The sequence below is a fragment of the Pleurodeles waltl genome, chromosome 4_2, assembly GCF_031143425.1.
Source record: "Pleurodeles waltl isolate 20211129_DDA chromosome 4_2, aPleWal1.hap1.20221129, whole genome shotgun sequence".
Lineage (NCBI taxonomy): Eukaryota > Metazoa > Chordata > Amphibia > Caudata > Salamandridae > Pleurodeles > Pleurodeles waltl.
In genome coordinates, this window is record NC_090443.1 from 349,876,526 (window position 1) to 349,894,899 (window position 18,374).

The following is an 18,374-nucleotide window of genomic DNA, read 5'->3' on the forward strand; positions in this document are numbered from 1 at the left end:
TCACACACAAAAATGACTGGAATTTCCACTGGCATATAAGGGTTATCTCACACTTTTACATCTCTTTTCATACTACTGCTTTTACTACTACATACTATTACTTTTATTTTCTAGGTTGGGTAATTTAAGTACAGAGTATTTCTACAATTGACAAGAGGCACATCTCTTTTTTCAACCTAAATTTAGTGTTTGCTAAATGTGGGCACACTCTTCTAATTGAGTTTAAGTCCCTCTCATTTGTAGATTATGGTAATAGGGTGTATTTCAGATAAGTACACTAGTGGTGTCTACCTAGAGTGTAAATCGGAAAAGCATATTCTGCATTTTATTTGATAAAATCTACCTTTTGTCAGGTTCAAACTTTCCTTTTTAATACATATAAGTCACCAAGTATATAAAAAGTAGGACATTTACTTTTAAATCATGTCCTCATAGTGAAAATCTCTTAAATTTGTTATCACTGCTGCAAGACCTACCTCTCCCACAGGATGACATTGTAGCTACCTTATTACATTTAATAGGCTGTAATTTCCAGATGAGAACAGTTAACCAGTTCATGTTTGGTGTCTTTGGAATTGTAATGACAAATCCTATCTTATGGTGAAGTTGAATTTTAAATTACAATTTGAAAATGCCACTTTTTGAAACTTTGTATTCTCCTGCTTTCGCCATTTGGTTCTTGGATAAAAGTGTCTGTTTGTTCACAAAAAAGCATCAACAAACGGTTTTCTGTGCTAAAGTCATCATCTTCCTAACTTTCAGGAACATGCAGAACTGAAAAAAAAAACAATTTTTTGACCATGATTTTGGTATTTTTTAAAGAGGTAGTCAATTTTTCCTATTTTTTGTCCTCTCAACCTACTTCTAGTTTCTGGTGGAAACCAGTGTGAAACCCATGGGTGATCCAGAAAAGCTATATATTTCTGAAAAGTAGACAATATTCTGAATTCAGCAAGGGGTCATATGTGTAGATCTATGAAGATTTTCTCAAATGAACTACTGTTAATGATACTGAAAATGAGTAGGAGAAAATGGCCATTTGTGACGTTTTCACCTGTATCTTTTAGTCACAATGGTTGAACACTCAATCAATCAATCAATCAATCAATAACAACATTTGTAAAGCGCACTATGTACCCGTTAGGGTTTCAAGGCGCTGAAAAAGGGGGGGGGGGGGTGCTGCTACTGGTCGAAGAGCCAGGTCTTAAGAAGTCTCCTGAAGGTGAGAAGGTCCTGGGTCTGTCGCAGGGAGGTCGGGAGGGTGTTCCAGGTCTTGGCGGCAAGGTAGGAGAAGGATCTGCCACCGGAGGTCTTGCGCTGGATGCGGGAAACGATGGCGAGGGCAAGGTTGGCAGAGCGGAGTTGGCGGGTGGGGGCGTAGAAGTTGAGTCTGTAGTTCAGGTAGGCTGGTCCGGCGTTGTGGAGTGCCTCATGAGCGTGGGTGAGGAGCTTGAAGGTGATCCTCTTGTCCACGGGGAGCCAGTGGAGGTCTCTCAGGTGGTGGGAGATGTGGCAGCGGCGGGGTACATCGAGGACCAGTCGGGCGGAGGCGTTTTGGATGCGTTGGAGGCGTCGGATGTCTTTTTCTGGGATGCCTGTGTAGAGTGCGTTGCCGTAGTCTAGTCTGCTGCTGACGAGGGCCTGGAATCTGATTGGCCAACAGGGCATATCATACTAAAGCCAGTGTGAGCCAGTCATGCCCTTAATTATTCAGGACCAGAGCACAGAGTGGAACCTTCCAGGTAAGGCAGGAGCCCTCACCTAGTGCCTACCTGCTGTGTTGTTTGTTTGCTTTAAGTCTCAAGGCTGAATTCCCACGTCTTCTGATCCAGCTTTGAGTCTCAAAGCAAACACAGGAGAGCCTTTCAGCACATCCTCAGGACACGTACCTCAAAACGCTCTCACATTTGTTTATGGAGTCATTAGCCCATATGGAAGCACCTTGAAACACGAGTGATCAGGATGAGAAATGTACAAAAGGAAACTATGTTTTATATAGTGCACATCCTGAGTTCAATGTGACCCACTACTTTCAAATTCCACCAGCTGCCACTGGCTTCAATACCCCAGGGCCATTAGCAGACATGTAAGCATAAAACCCACATTCTTACTTATGCTCACTTACATTCACTCACTCGCACTCATTCATTTGCATTCACTTGCACTCATTTATTCTCATTCTCAAACTCACTCTTAGTTTCACTTACTCATTCTCAATCATTCGCAGTCACTATTTCTTACTTTGGCTCACTCATACTAACCCACTCACGATCACTTGCACTCACTCTTACTCTCACACCCTCATTCACACTCACTTGTTCTTATTCATTCAATTCATGGTCACGCACTCTCACTCACATTCACTTTTACCCCCACTCACTCACACTTTCTCACTCAACCACATTCACTTTTAGTTATTCTTACTCATTCTAACTTATTGTCACTCATTCTGACACTCATTTACACTCACACGGCTACACTTACTCACTGTCACTCACTCTTACTCATTCTCAATTGCAATCATCTCACTCACACTCTCTAAACTCCCTCACAGCCATTCTTACTCATTCTCACTCACACCTACGTACGGATACTACTACTCTCACTCACATATTCTAACTCATTCTGACTCACTCAAACTCATATACTGATTTCAAATGTCACTCATTCTTGCTCCCTACCTGTCAATGACTCTCACCCAGTTTCATCACACAGGTTCTGTCACGACTCACGTGCTGCTTGCGCCTGGAATTTGCAGATCTGGTGGCGTGGTTCATATTTTGTATCACTTTCAATGTCCTTTTGCACTCTTCTGATGAGAAAGAGATCGTGCAAACTGAGCTTTCAGCTTCTGTAAAGTGTATTCTCATTTGAAGCAATGTATGTAGAAAATCCATAAACAATCATGCAACTTGGGTATGATGCTGCTTTCATGTTTGTATTAGTGAACAGCATGACAGCAGCACCAGGATTAGAAGGGGCAGGCAGACATGGCACTCATATAGAGACCAGTAGACTGTGCCGGTTTTCTCCCAGCTCATAGCACACTGCAGATTGCAGAGAGTAATGACCAGAGCAAACAAAATAGTTAGACTGACATGCGCACTTCATATCACAGCGAATGGCAGGGTGGCTGCCAATTGTTATGCTTGGACTAGCGCCCGGTACATCATCGGGTGTGGCAGGGTAAAAGAAGTCTTATGGCCGGGCCATAAGTAAGTACATTTATTTAAAACTGCAAATACCTATATATTTTGGTATGCGGCGGCTGGCACACAAGGGGGCAGCGCCCCTGTCACATCTATGGATGATTTGTCCCTGCCATCTCCACCATCCTGCTGTCTTTGTTATGTTATCTTAAGTGTATTTGTAAAACACACTATCATCCACGAGGATATCCTGGTGCTAAGCACAGGTGTGGGCCTAGAACTACCTACGGTAGATTGCTTCATTGAAAAGCCAGGTCTTCGGCTTCTTGCAGAATTCAAGGACAGAGGAGGAGGCTCTGATGTGGAGTTGGTCCTCTGAGCATCACTGTATTTTGAAACATCTATTCAGGGGACATGCGGTTGCTTGACTTTCTGTGACTGTTCATAGTGCCAGCAAGCTAGCAGGTATGGGCCACAGATAAACCACTTTCAATGATCATACCATTACACACTAACCCATTGAAGAGATTTCAAGTCTCATCATACGTCTTATCACCAGAGCCAGTGGACACACACTTTTATATATATATATATATATATATATATATATATATATATATATATATATATATATATATATATATATATATAGGGAAGGCAGGCAAGAGGAAAAAAGGTGCTGATGTGACAAAAAACTGCCAAATCAGGGATCGAAGGGACGGAAAATACCTCAGTGAAATTTAGCAATATAGATAGGGGAGAGAGGGTGAAGATGAAAGAAAGAGGGTGGAATTTTTACAGTTTTGACTAAAACATTATAGCTCCTTCTATGACAACAAGCAGTTAGAACGCAGAATCTTCAAAGGAGACACTTTACGATGAGCTATTAACCAATCCTATGCATAAACATCCGATTCGTACAACTGGGACATTTTTGTTCATTTTAATTAGTAATCGAGATTATCTTCCAGAAGCTATAAAAGAGGCAGAGGGTTGAGAGTCTCCACGTGATAGCACCTGGTGATCCCTAAATGTTACAAAGCCACGCAGGAAGGGTGGCACTGGGTGTGTAAGGACACAGAGTGTGGATTGTTTTCCCACTTACAAGATCATTTTATATTTCAAAAACACGTAAAACAGTTCTTTTTAGAAGGTGTATTACTTTTCAGCAACAACTAGCGGCGCTTCCATCTCTCTGTCCCATAAGTAGCCCTGCATAGTGCGCGGTATACAAAATACACAGGACACTGGCATGATCGTTCCGATTACTTTGGTAGTGAATGCGAATGAAAGCCAAGGACAACTTTGGGAAACGAACAAGACATTGACCAGTAGAAGTGTCACGTTTGATCTTAGAGTAGATGTAGTGTGACTATCTGGCCAATATAACACAGAGAGTAGAAGCCAATCTTGCCCCTAAAATACAGCTTTTAGTACAGAAACAAAATCAAAACGTCACACTAGTGATTATGATAGATTCTGACGCAATCAGCAAACCCATGTGTACACATTCTTTGCCAGCCACAAGGAAGTGCCTGCAAATTGATAAACCTAATCCAGAGTCAGAAATGATGGAAGAAGAGTTTTAAGGACCCCTTACCATACAGACCATTTCCCTGAAAGCAATGTGCCTCAATCAGTGTACTGAGAACACCCTCATCCATCTGATCAATGATTGGCATTTCAATATAATTTTAGATGTGCATGGGCCTTGGACACACAGCCCTCCCATCGACTTGCAAAAATATCTTGTGACATATGCTGATCCTAGCACCAACCCTGGCTCTTTGTTTTTGGCATGGAGAGCCATGTCGGGAGATTGACATAGTACACACCACCATCCAGGGGGTCGGCAACTACTTAGAACATTAAACAGTACTAACAGATTATCAAGGTGTATATAAATATAGAAAAAAGTGTAAAATTGAAAATGTTAACACTGTAAATGTGAAGGAATTTGAAATTGCAGGCTAAAACTTCAGATTAGTTCATAGGAGCAGTGCAAGTGCATCAAACAGAATATAGTATGAACAATAAATGGGGTCAGTTAAATTTAAGAAAGCCCCCACCTTCCCATTAAAATTAGCAAATTGATATTTTTATTTATTTATGAATTAAATACAATATTTCAGCATTTGTGTATTTGTTTGATGAATGCTTGCTTCCATATTTTTTATGTATTGTTTTGCGGTTCAAATAATCGAAAATGCTCAGGCTGGGCTCCCCAACTTCTGGTAATGACTCCGTGGGGCTCTCCAGATTTCATTAATGTTTTACTGGGGGTCCCCAGGTACCAGTAATGGTTAAGTGGGGGTCCACAGAAGGTTAGGACCCACTGATCTAGAATATTAGGGTGCCCTTAAAGGGCAGAGATACAAACATTACTGTCTCAGTGATAATATGATAATGTGCATCGATTTCACACCTGACCACAACATACCACGTTGGGGGATCAATGCCTTGACTGAAACTGAAGATATGCATTTGAAACAACACATGCCAGAGGCTGCTTAGTCTAAATTCATAATATTCTCATTACTGAGTGACTTCCTCGCTCAGGATGCTGGAGGCCGGATTAAACAAATCAGCTATTAATGATAACTTTTTGAACTACAGATGCTGCCCACCGCTGATGGGGGCCCAGTTTGTGTCAGAATGAGGCAATAGGACTATGCATTTACAGCCCTCAGACCAGACTATGAACCGGACACCAACACCAATTCCGGCTAGTGAGGGGGCTAGGTATAGATGCTGGGCATTTAGGGAGACACTATTATTGCCTGTATGAGAAGGAAGATTAAAGGACGGCGTACTCACCCACTCACTTGGTCTCCATGTGGTTTTCTTTTGGTAAGCCGGGATCGGGACAATGCGACAACTGGTGACGAAAGTGGGGAGCTTAAACCGTGACCGCTCACCTTGCTTTATGAGTCCTGGTCGCCCGGTTGGAGCTTAAAACATCGTCACTGGTGTCTTGCTCGGTGCGCACAGCAACTGCTGCTGCCTTGGATGGAAAATTTCGATCAGCACCTACATCGATCTGCTGCTCCCCAACAAGCAACTGCCTACATACATGCCGACAACAACATTGCGGTAAGCAACGCTGTGCCTCGCAGTACCCGATTACGTACAATTTCTTTCCTGTTGTTTCTATGGCAGGACCAGAGGCTCAGATTATGCTTCTCTTTCTTTACTACTCAAATTTCAGCAGCCAATCAAAATACAGAAAAAAGTTAACTACATTTCCCATCATGCTTTACACGACATGTCCACCAATTATCAGCTCCCTGACCCTATTAGAGTCCATAACACTTAGAAGAACTCCTCTTTCTTTGCTTTACAAACTGCATCACGAATAATCATAAACTAAGAACTTGGAAAAACATCCACAAAGAAGAATCAACTGCTTGAAGACTATTGTTCACCACAGATAGAATGTCCCACCATGATTCATTGGGAAGGATGTCCTTGTTACTCTGACATTTGCTCTGATCCTAGGAAAAAATGGAAAAAAAAAAAAGAATAATACCATGGTGATCCTATACATCAACTTCATAACTTCAGAGGGTACATTAAAACATATCCAAATATAGTCTGCAATTAACATATTGCCACCCAAAACAGCAAATAAATCCTTGGGAGGGATAATCCTCGCCTCCGTGTCCTTAATAGAATTTAAAATTCTTGGTGCGACTGCTAGCAAATTTTACATTCTATGGCAGGACCGGAGGCTCAGATTATGCTGGTTCAAAGCTGCCTGAAACACTCTAGATGCAAAATCACCTACTGGCTTGTAATAAAACTGTTTAAAGGTAGAGTCCGAGGACCAATCAGCTGATTTCATAATATCCTGCACAGACACACCTAAACGTACAGATTTAGATGCCATCGCACCCCGAACTGAGTGCGCCCCAAATAAATGTGTATCAATACCAGCTTCAACCATTACAAAGCGCAACCACCTAGCAGGTTTAAAAGGTTTACAGAGTGAAATCAGCAATTGACCCATCAGATTCGACCTGAGTAATCTAGTACACTGTTCATATTCTTTTAAGCAATCTACACAACACACAACTTTTTAGAAAACTGAAATGCAAACTATTCTATACTCGTAGACATTGTCTTAGTCCTTCTAAAGATCGATAAAGAAACACCCTCTGGTGTAAAAACTCTACCCCCAAGATCCAAGGCCTTCATGTCCGAAGATCTTCAACAAGCCGCCAAGCATAATAGCATTGCTAACTTGACTGACAATTGCTTCCTAGACAAATCTGTATTATCAGGCCATCTCTCAAACAAGTTAAGAACTAATCTCACATCCCAAAGGAACGTATACCTGGGAAAAGGAGGATTGGAAACCCTCACACCCTTCAGAAGCTTAGTCACCACTGGATGCATACCTACTGGAATCCCATCGACCTTGACATGACCTGCAGAAATTGGTGACCGAACGTTATTTACTGACCTGTACGACACTCCTTCCTCTGCTTTCTGCGACAAAAAAATCACGATCTGGACAATCCCAGATGCCACGGGATCCAAATGCCGTTCCAGGCACCAACTCCTCCAGACTCTCCAAGCGGAGAAAGACCTTTTCCTAGTGGAGGGCGCCCAGGCCCTATTGATAAATGTCATGTAAAGCATGATGGGAAATGTAGTTAACTTTTTTCTGTATTTTGATTGGCTGCTTAAATTTGAGTAGTAAAGAAAGAGAAGCATAATCCTCACCTTCATGTCCTTAATAGAATTGAAAATTCTTGGCGCAACTGCTATCAAATTTTACATTCTCCCATCCAGATCTCGGCCCAAATGCGAGATCCTGCGAGACTGAGATGTCATAGGGGTGGCAATCTTAGAGTCAGTCACCAAGAACCAATCGGCTGCAAGGAAGCCCTGGCGGTCATTTTGAAGTCAGGTATAAAGGTGCCGAAAACAACTATACCATGCACCGTTAACCGTACAACTAGTGAGGAAACACAACTAAACACTAAGGCCCATATTTATACTTTTTGACGCTAAACTGCGCTAACGCAGTTTAGCGTCAAAAAATTTAGCGCCGTCTAACGCCATTCTGAAGCGCCATGCGGGCGCCGTATTTATGGAATGGCGTTAGCCGGCGCTAGCAGACCGGCGCTGCCTGGTGTGCGTGGAAAAAAACCACGTAGACCAGGCAGCGCCGGCGTAGGGGGAAAATGGCGTTAGGGCGTCTTAAAATGGGGCAAGTCAGGTTGAGGCAAAAAAAGCGCCTCAACCCGATTTGCGCCATTATTTTCGACGCCCAGACGCCATTTAAATGACTCCTGTCTTAGTAAAGACAGGAGTCATGCCCCCTTGCCCAATGGCCATGCCCAGGGGACTTATGTCCCCTGGGCATGGTCATTGGGCATAGTGGCATGTAGGGGGGCACAAATAAGGCCCCCCTATGCCACCCAATTTTATTTAAAAAAATAAAAAATTATACTTACCTGAACTTACCTGAATGTCCCTGGGGTGGGTCCCTCCATCCTTGCATTTGCGTCGCCGTAATTTTTTTAGACGGGAACGCCTTCCTTGCATCTCATTAACGCAAGGAAGGCGTTCACGCAAAAAAATGACGCTATTTGCCCATACTTTGGCGCTAGACGCGTCTAACGCCAAAGTATAAATATGGCGTTCGTTTTGCGCCGAATTTGCGTCGATAAAAACGACGCTAATTCGGCGCAAACGGAGTATAAATACGGGCCTAATTATACAGTAAAGTCAAACAAAATACATAATTTACGGACTCCTCAAGTCACCATATAAGCACCACCAAGTGCAGTATAACTGAGACCCAATACTACAAGCCTGCAATCATGATGGAGGAGAACAATGAAAGCGCAATTCCAAGTGCGATTTTCAGGTACCCTCTGTCGTTTGACCTCGCTGACTTCTAAACGGAAGGCGCTCGATGGGAAAAATGGATCTGGTGATTTGAACGATACTTGCATGCCACCTGCAAAGGTTACACGAATGAACAGGCAAGAGACTTATTCCTAAACCTTGTTGGGGATGATGTTGAAGAAATGCTTGTAACATTCCCACCGGAGTCAATAACTACAAACAAAGGCCTAATAAAGTGCCTGGCTGTCAGGGAGACCAGTTCCCCGGGGTCTGCGCACGTTCCCAACATGTCCACCACTAGACAGCTCCAAAACTCTCATAGAGAAAATCACAGAGCCTGAGAGAGTCCAAGCGGGGGAAAAGGGGATTAGGATGGGAACAGCTGGGAAGGAGACCTGTAGGAAGCAAAAGGTTAAACCACACCATATCAAGATTATATCACATAGATTTTTACTAGACTATGATTCTAGGCATTGTCATACTGTAACCATGGATAACTTAAGAAAGGACTATAACTAGGCCTCAAGACGTCTGGGTACCTGGGAAGGAATCAAGAATGATTAATACAACTTTTCATATGAAACTTTTCATGAAATGTTACATATTGTCCAGGAATATAGGAACCTTCTAGAATTATGTTTTCAGAACAAACATTGTCTTTTTACATGAGGACAAAAAGTAATTTGAACATTCCCTGGAAAACAATAGGACTTGTATTAAGGACTTAGGGCCTGATTCCAACTTTGGAGGACGGTGTTAAACCGTCCCAAAAGTGGCGGATATACCACCTACCGTATTACGAGTTCCATAGGATATAATGGACTCGTAATACGGTAGGTGGTATATCTGCCACTTTTGGGACGGTTTAACACCGTCCTCCAAAGTTGGAATCAGGCCCTTAATTTGCACATATAGGCCCTCATTCTGACCTTGGCGGGCGGCGGAGGCCGCCCGCCAAAGTCCCGCCGTCAGGTTACCGTTCCGCGGTCGAAAGACCGCGGCGGTAATTCTGACTTTCCCGCTGGGCTGGCGGGCGGTCTCCTTCAGACCGCCAGCCAGCCCAGCGGGAAAGAGGCTTCCACGATGAAGCCGGCTCGGAATCGAGCCGGCGGAGTGGAAGCTGTGCGACGGGTGCAGTTGCACCCGTCGCGTATTTCACTGTCTGCGCAGCAGACAGTGAAATACATTTAGGGGACCTCTTACGGGGGCCCCTGCAATGCCCATGCCAGTGGCATGGGCACTGCAGGGGCCCCCAGGGGCCCCGCGACCCCCCCTACCGCCATCCGGATCTCGGCGGTCCGACCGCCGGGATCTGGATGGCGGTAGGGGGGGTCAGAATCCCCGCGGCGGTGCAGCAAGCTGCGCCGCCGCGGAGGATTCAATGGGGCCGCGGTACACTGGCGGGACCCCGCCAGTGGTGCCGGTCCGACCGCGGCTTTACCGCCGCGGTCGGAATCCCCATTGAAGCACCGCCGGCTTGTCGGCGGTGCTCCCGCGGTCCTCCGCCCTGGCGGTCAAAGACCGCCAGGGTCAGAATGAGGGCCATAATGTTACATCTTGAATGTTAACACCTTTGCAGAAAATTCAAAAGCCCTGGATAGTTGTGTGCACTTCAGGAAACACTACACATCAAAAGTTTTTAATTGCCATGAAATGATCGCGCACACTGTAAGCGATCTGAATACCTAGGTTTAAATGCGGGAAATGAATTGCACACACTGCCGATTCCAACAAGTATATGCAAATGCCATGAAATGATCGCGCACTCTGTAAGCAATCTGAACATCAAGGTTTAAATGCGGGAATGAATCGCGCACACTGCCAATTCCAACAAGTATATGCAAATGCCATGAAACGTTCGCGCACTCTGCAAAACGATCTGAGACATCAAGGTTTAAATGCAGGAATGAATCGTGCATCTTGCTGATTCGAATACCACTGTGCAAATGCCAAGAAATGGTTGCGCACAATGATTATCAAGGTTTAAATGCAAGGAATGAATCGCGCGTCTTGCCGATTCGAATGCCAACATGCAAATGCCAAGAAATGGTCGCGCACAATGATTATCAAGTTTTAAATTCAAGGAATGAATTGCGCGTCTTGCCGATTCGAATACCACTGTGCAAATGCCAAGAAATGGTCGCGCACAATGATTATCAAGGTTTAAATGCAAGGAATGAATCGCGCGTCTTGCCGATTCGAATGCCACCATGCAAATGCCAAGAAATGGTCCAGCACAATGATTATCAAGGCTTAAATGCAAGGAATGAATCGCGCGTCTTGCCGATTCGAATGCCACCATGCAAACGCCAAGAAATGGTAGCGCACACAATGAGTATCAAGAGTTAAATGCAAGGAATGAATCGCGTGTCTTACCGATTCGAGTGCCACCATGCAAATGCCAAGAAATGGTAGCGCACAATGAGTCTCAAGAGTTAAATGCAAGGAATGAATCGCGAGTCTTGCCAATTCGAATGTCAATATGCAAATGTCTACAAATGGTCGCGCACACTGTTGCCGACCCGAATCTCAAAAGTCAAATGCCCAGAATGAATCGCGCATCTTGCCAATTCGAATATCCACATGGAAATACCAGAAACCACAAGCACATTCACATGCACAAGGAAAAATCTTTCAACATGAAAACTAGGCCCAAAAACTCGAATGCCTTCGAAAACGGGATCAGGGGCCCAGCCCGACCTCTGTCTTACCGCCCTGATCAAGGATCACCAATACAATGAAGGGCAAAGGCCTGGAAGGTCAAGGTAGGCCTCCGGAACAGGAGCTCAGGAAGTTGCTGCTGCTCTGCACTGGGACCACTGAATAGTGAGCATGTGGAGCTGGGCTGGCTCCCTTATATAGAGTCTGGCAAAGCCCACAAACCACACCCAGTCATGCTGCAGAGAAAGCTTCTAGAAGGCCCTGGAAAGGAACCACACCCTGACACACTCTGAAAGCCTGCAGCAATACATTGCAAATGAACAGGATTTACAAGCACCTTGAATATAAGTCTTCAGGATTAAAATCTGCAATGCAAAAGGTTAAACAACAGCATATCAACATAATGCATGAATTACGTTTTCTCATAAGGGCTGGGTTTTTGCATTCCAGTCACCCGTAGAGCGCGCACTACCCTGATGTTGACACTGACAGACAGCTTAGACCCGCAATGAAACATTGACTTTGAGTGCTACACTTTAAACACAGCCTGCCAACGAGCAGATGAATCCTTCAATGACTTTGCAACCCAGATGCGCAAACTAGTCACCTATTGTGAATTCAACAAGTTTGATAATGAGGCAACAGTACAGCTGCGCATCATTGAAGGATGTCATTCAACTGGGTTCCGCAACGAAAATACTGAACGAAACACTAACCATGGAGCTTTCAGAAGCCAGGGCCACCTCACATGCCATCCAAATGGAAACTGGAAGAGTGCGTATGATGGAACAAGCTCATTGCATGGCCGGGGACTACACAGACAAGATAGGCTACCACAACCACTGAAGGAGAAACACAGATGGACATGCTCTCGCTGCGGCCTAGCAGACCCGCATGTTGGCACCTGTCCAGCTATGGGACACAAATGTGGGCAATATAACAGCGACAATCACTTTGCAAGTGTCTGCTTGGGTGGACACATCAAGGCAGAGAGGGGTTGCACTGCTCGACCACACGTGGGCGTGAGTCGCCAGGCACGGCACATGGACGAACAAATCGCAGCTCTTCTGCTGACTCTGATGCCTCCAGTACATGTGACACAAACAAATGTCTATATCTCATGTCAGACATCCCAACACAAAAGCGCACATCTGAAGACGTCCAACTAGTTGACAAACGACAAATAAAGAAGATGGTGATGGTAGAGATTCAGGTCGAAGTTACACCATGTGATTTGTACTTGACAGCAGAGCCACATACAACATCATGTGCATATCCGAAAACGAGGAAATGATGCACAACCCATCACTGCTGCCCTCCACAGTCGATGTGTTCACCTGGGGAGTGAGACAACCTGTAGTGACTCTGCACATCAATGAAGCAGTTAAACCGGCAGCTCATCGTGGCTGTGCCAAAGAAAAACACACAGAAGATACAAATTTGTGTTGAGAAGCACCTACCGAGCACTGCCATAGAAAGAGTATGGCACCCTGGCCCCCATCTAAATTACATGATCAGCTGCCTCACTGGAGCCTGCATCTTCTCCAAGCTAGACTTGTTCAAAGGGTACCGTCAGTTGGAGCTAGACCAGCAGTCCTGCTACATAACCACATTTTCCACCCACCTTGGATTGTTCTGCTACAAACGACTAGGCTTCAGGGTGTAATCGGCAGCAGAGATATTTCAGGAGATGGTAAAACTAAACTACAGCAACAACATCTTGGTATTTGGTTGCACAAACGAAGACTGTGACTTGACACTGCGCGAGGTGTGCAAGCAACTAGCAACGGCAGGCCTGACACTGAACGAGGAAAAATGCGAACTAGGAAAAAGAGAACTCATTTTCTTTGGACACATCTTCTGCCGAAAGGGATGCGGCCAGACCCCAGCAAGGTGGAAATGTTATGCAACTCACGTCCTCCAGCGGACGGGGCAGAAGTGAGGTCTTTTCTGGGTCTAGCGAGTTACTGTGCACAATACATCAAGGACTTTGCCACTGTAAGTACCCCGCTTCGCAAACTGACTGTGGAATGCAACAAGGCATTGGAGGATATCCAACTGGCTGCCACAGCCGTAGATCACCTCTTCATATTTTGATGTGTCCATATGCACGGAGCTCACAGTAGGCGTCAGCCCAGTAGGCAACAGCAGACAGTCAGCCTTGCACACGAGTCCCACGAGGCATGGTGAGAAATAAAGTATGGTTCCCGGGACTTGACACTCTAGTGGAGGACATGACCATGAACTGCAGTCTTTGTCAGATAACAGGAAGATCACCAAAGCCAGAGCAACTGCGCACATCTGATCTCACTGAGGCGGTGGGGACTACATTGGCTGCAGACTTATCTGGGCCCATGGACACTGGCAACTATCTCCTGGTCGTTATCGACGAATACTCCCATTTCCCCTTAGTGCATCAAGTGTCCTCAACATCAGCCACTGCCACACTACCAATTCTAGATTACATTTTTGCAGCCTGGGATGCTCCTATGACACTATTCATGGCATGTCTGGGAGTACATCATCGGAAAATAACACCTTTGTGGCCCCAAGCCAAAGGCATGGTGGAAAAGTTCATGGACACCATAAAAAAGGCTTTACAGCGAGCAAAGTGACATAAATTTCCATAGGACAAGCACTGTGCCAACTTCGGGACTACCGCAACAACCTGCACAGTTCTATAGGGCGATGCCCATCAGAACTAATACTAGGAAGAACAAGTAGGACTCGTCTGCCTCAGCTAGAAGTCAAGGCACCATACGACCACAATAACATTTTCGCACATGACCGAGAGGCTAGGAGAAAAATGAAATGATACACTGATGCTCATCGTCACGCCATAAGAGAAAAATGAAATGATACACTGACGCTCATCGTCACGCCACAGGGTCCAGACTACAACTTGGATACTTGGTCCTCGTGAGCCAAAGGCAAACAAGGAAAGTGGACAGCCGCTTCTTGAGCTGACCTCTGAGAATAACAAAGATCAAGGGGTCAATGATTACGGCAGAAGCTAAGTCCTACTCTGTTACCAGAAACAGCTCTCACTTCAAGGAGTTCAGGACATCAAACAATGAGGAAGGAGAACTGCGGCCTAGTGCCAGTCAGACGACCACAAGTGCAGACACTGGAGGGTCAATGGAAGTGGTGTCGTCAACTGGGGAGAACCATCTCCGAATGCAAGATGCAAGTGAAGACATCGGACAAGAAAAGGGGATATCACGCCCAATGAGAGTGAGCAGGAAGCCCAAAAGACTGATTGAAGAGTTATGATGACTGTTTCATCTATTTTTTCTCTCTCTCTTTCTCTCTCTCTCCCTCACTCTCTCTCTGTCTCCACATCCACATATGTCAGTCGCAAACGAGGGGAATGTGTACATTTTGTCAACAAAAGGGGGAGATGTCAGAATGAGGCATTAGGACCTCGCATTCACTGCCCACAGACCGGACTAGGAACCGGACACCACTTCTGGCCAGTGAGGAGTAGGTATATATACTGGGCGTACAGGGAGTGCATAATATTGCCTGTACAAGAAGGAGGAATAAAGGATGGCATACTCACCCACTCACCTGGTCTTCGTGTGGTTTTCTTCTGGGAGGCTGGGATCAAGACGAGACGTCAGTTGAATAAATTTTATTCTGGATTTCTAGGGTGCTTACAGCCTGTTGTGATATGCCATAAGGATAAATTACAGATTCCACACATAAATGCAGTCTTTACGAGCACATGGTGATCCAATTTGGTCTCTGTAATGCCACAGTCACAATTTACCATTTTTATCAAGTAAGTATTCTGGGAGTTCATTTAAGTTTTCCCTGTGGCGCGCCAAAAAGCTACATCTGCTTAAAAGTTATCCCATTCGTTAGCAGACCTACCTCATATATATACAAATGCCTTCCAAATGAAGCAGTGGCAACAATTCTTTTACAAAGGTCTCCGGTTACTCATGAAGGCATCCTGTGGCATCTTACTACAGACAGACAATTGAAGATGAGTGCAACTGCATCACTGACCAAAAAAGAACTCCCTGCAACACGAGCCACATTTATAGAATGATGACATTTTTACAGGGAGCCAAACATTTAGTCACCAGTGGTGAATCACCAGAACATTTTGTTGGATCTTAAAATAGCAAAACATGGTTTGGAAATCATCAAGCACTAGCGCTATTGTCTCTTTCCTTTGCCTCATACAACCTTGTGGAGGAGAGCATAACTTAGTTGTGCCATTATGCGTTGCAGAAACAACGAGAAAATGTAATCAACAACATATATAATGTGTGTTCAAATGTATTCATGTAAATATGGTGCACTAAAAAGTCAAATAATCGAAGTGCACTTATAAGTAGCAATGTAGAAAAGTTGCATGTAAGTTCTGTAATGACATTTATTGATTGAAGAAGAACATGTTCATGCATTTTTATTTGATTTATTGGGACTATAATATCCTAGTTATATGCTATATTTTCATAGTTATTCCTCATTTATTGTACTTATTTGAAATGTGCATATAATTGTGTATTCAAATGTGCATTGAGTTCTATGTTAAGTTGGCTGGAGTTAAGGCCTAAAATGTTTTTCTGTGTTCAACCTTCAATGTGGAGCTTTTCTTCTCGTTGCATATTTCTTTATTTACGGGTGCGTCTGCACAAGTCTCCACTTAATGGGAAGATAATTGTAGTCTTAGATAAAGGGTGCATGAGAAGATGGGTTGCCAAGGACAAGGAGCCATGAAGAAGAAGTCCCCTCCAGATTCCTGGACATGGGAGGGATCCAAGGTCACCTAATGCTTGGTTTGTGAGATGAATGGCTTAGTGAGTCACAAATTGCAAACTGTGCACAGAAGGAGGAAAGTTACCAGTGCTGACGTCAGCTCTTAAAAGTTCTGCAAGCATTAAAGTGGTGTTTAGTTAGCTAGAGAGGCAGGTTCCTTTTACCCCTTGACTGAAGTGGATCCTTAGAGACTTAGGGAGGTATAGACCTCTTTTCCTTTGCTTTGGCTGATGTGTCTTTATGCTACTCACAACTCTCTTCTGCAGAACGTCTACTGCAGCATCGATGATACTGGCCACTCATCAAAATTGATACCAGATATACCATGTGAAAGTGTGCAGTATGTTTCCACGCTATGGGCCACTGGAGCTCACCTTCGAGAGTAGTTTACACTTCACCTACTGTTTCTAGCAAGTGGTGGAAAAATAACTAGACATTGTTGTTCAACACTTTTAAGCACATCATCCCAAAATGGACAGACAGAACAAAAGACAAATTTGCACATTGGAACAACACATCTAACATTTTTTCAACAACAGCAGGGTAAAGGTGTGCTTCTTAAGACCACTACTTAGTATATGGACAACATCCTTGGTAGTACTTTTCCCCAAGTTTGTCTCTATATTTTTCATCTCACATTGCTTCCATTCAGGGATGTTCGTCTCTTGGCCAGCTAGTGAAGTTTCAAGGGAGAGTGTATATATTGTTTTTTCCAATCACATGTAGTGTCTCGTGGCCTGGTGTCAGCGTCCACATAACTTCTGGCCATAACTTTGGTAAAAAAGCATTCACTATCTAAATTTATGAAAACATTTTATTACAGGGAATAAACAAAAACCTACAAAATAGAATAAACCAACGTGCAGTAGTAGGTACTCATTTAAAACTAAAGCACTATCAAAGACTCCAAGCAGAACCACAGGTATGAATCCATTAGAGATTGATCACAAAATTATAAAGGTCACCATGGCCTTGCAACAGTGGACTGGACAGGGCTTTCCCTTTTCTTTCACTGATTGCGGATCTGTTTTCCAGTCGGAAAGGAGCCTGTAACACAACTGCTAAGCGGTACTTCATGACATCCATCATGGTCTATATTGTGTGAATTGTGCACCCCTACACTGACATCTATGCGGCTAAGCGTCTCCCAGCCTCTTGGGAGGCAGGCCACCTGGCTTGATGACTACTTCAGATCTGTACTCAGAAATTCATCTAACAATTTGTGTGTTTGGGTGTGTCTCTCATCCTCGTCTATTGCATTATAGAGTGTTGTCAGGGGATATACAAGTCATTAAAGGCCCTCTCTCTTCATTACTGGAATCCGGGGAGCCATCAAAGAAAGCTGGGGAGCAATTTCTATGATTTGAACCTCATAACAACACAAAAAAATAAGTATAACCAAACAAATTCTCAAATATTTAAATATTTGGTTTAATTCACAATCAAAAACAGAAAACGTTTCACGTTTTCAATTTTGCTTCTTTAATTATATATGCTTTATCCATTTTAATGTGTTCATTTTACAAAACACTGGCCTAAATCATGGAAAATTCCACATACTTAGGGTATGATGTTCTACTTTAAACAAGGAGAAACAAATGCAAACATTGAAATGTTGGAATTGAATGGTCTATACCAGCCACTGTTGGCTATTTGGGCACACACTGATTCTGATAGGCACATACATGTATTCAATAATATAGGATAAATGGAGGTCGTTTCTGCAAGTAGATTAAAGTGCTTAATGCACATGTGGGCTCACCTTTATCATGCCCTTCTCTTTAGCACTGTCCCTGAAGCCTTCAAAGATTGGTGAATGTCCTTACATGAATATCCTTAACAAATCGTTATTGAGTACTACTTATCCATCCCAACACAGAACTTTTTCAAAAAGTTGTCATCACCCAGCTGTTCAACCACATTAAAAAA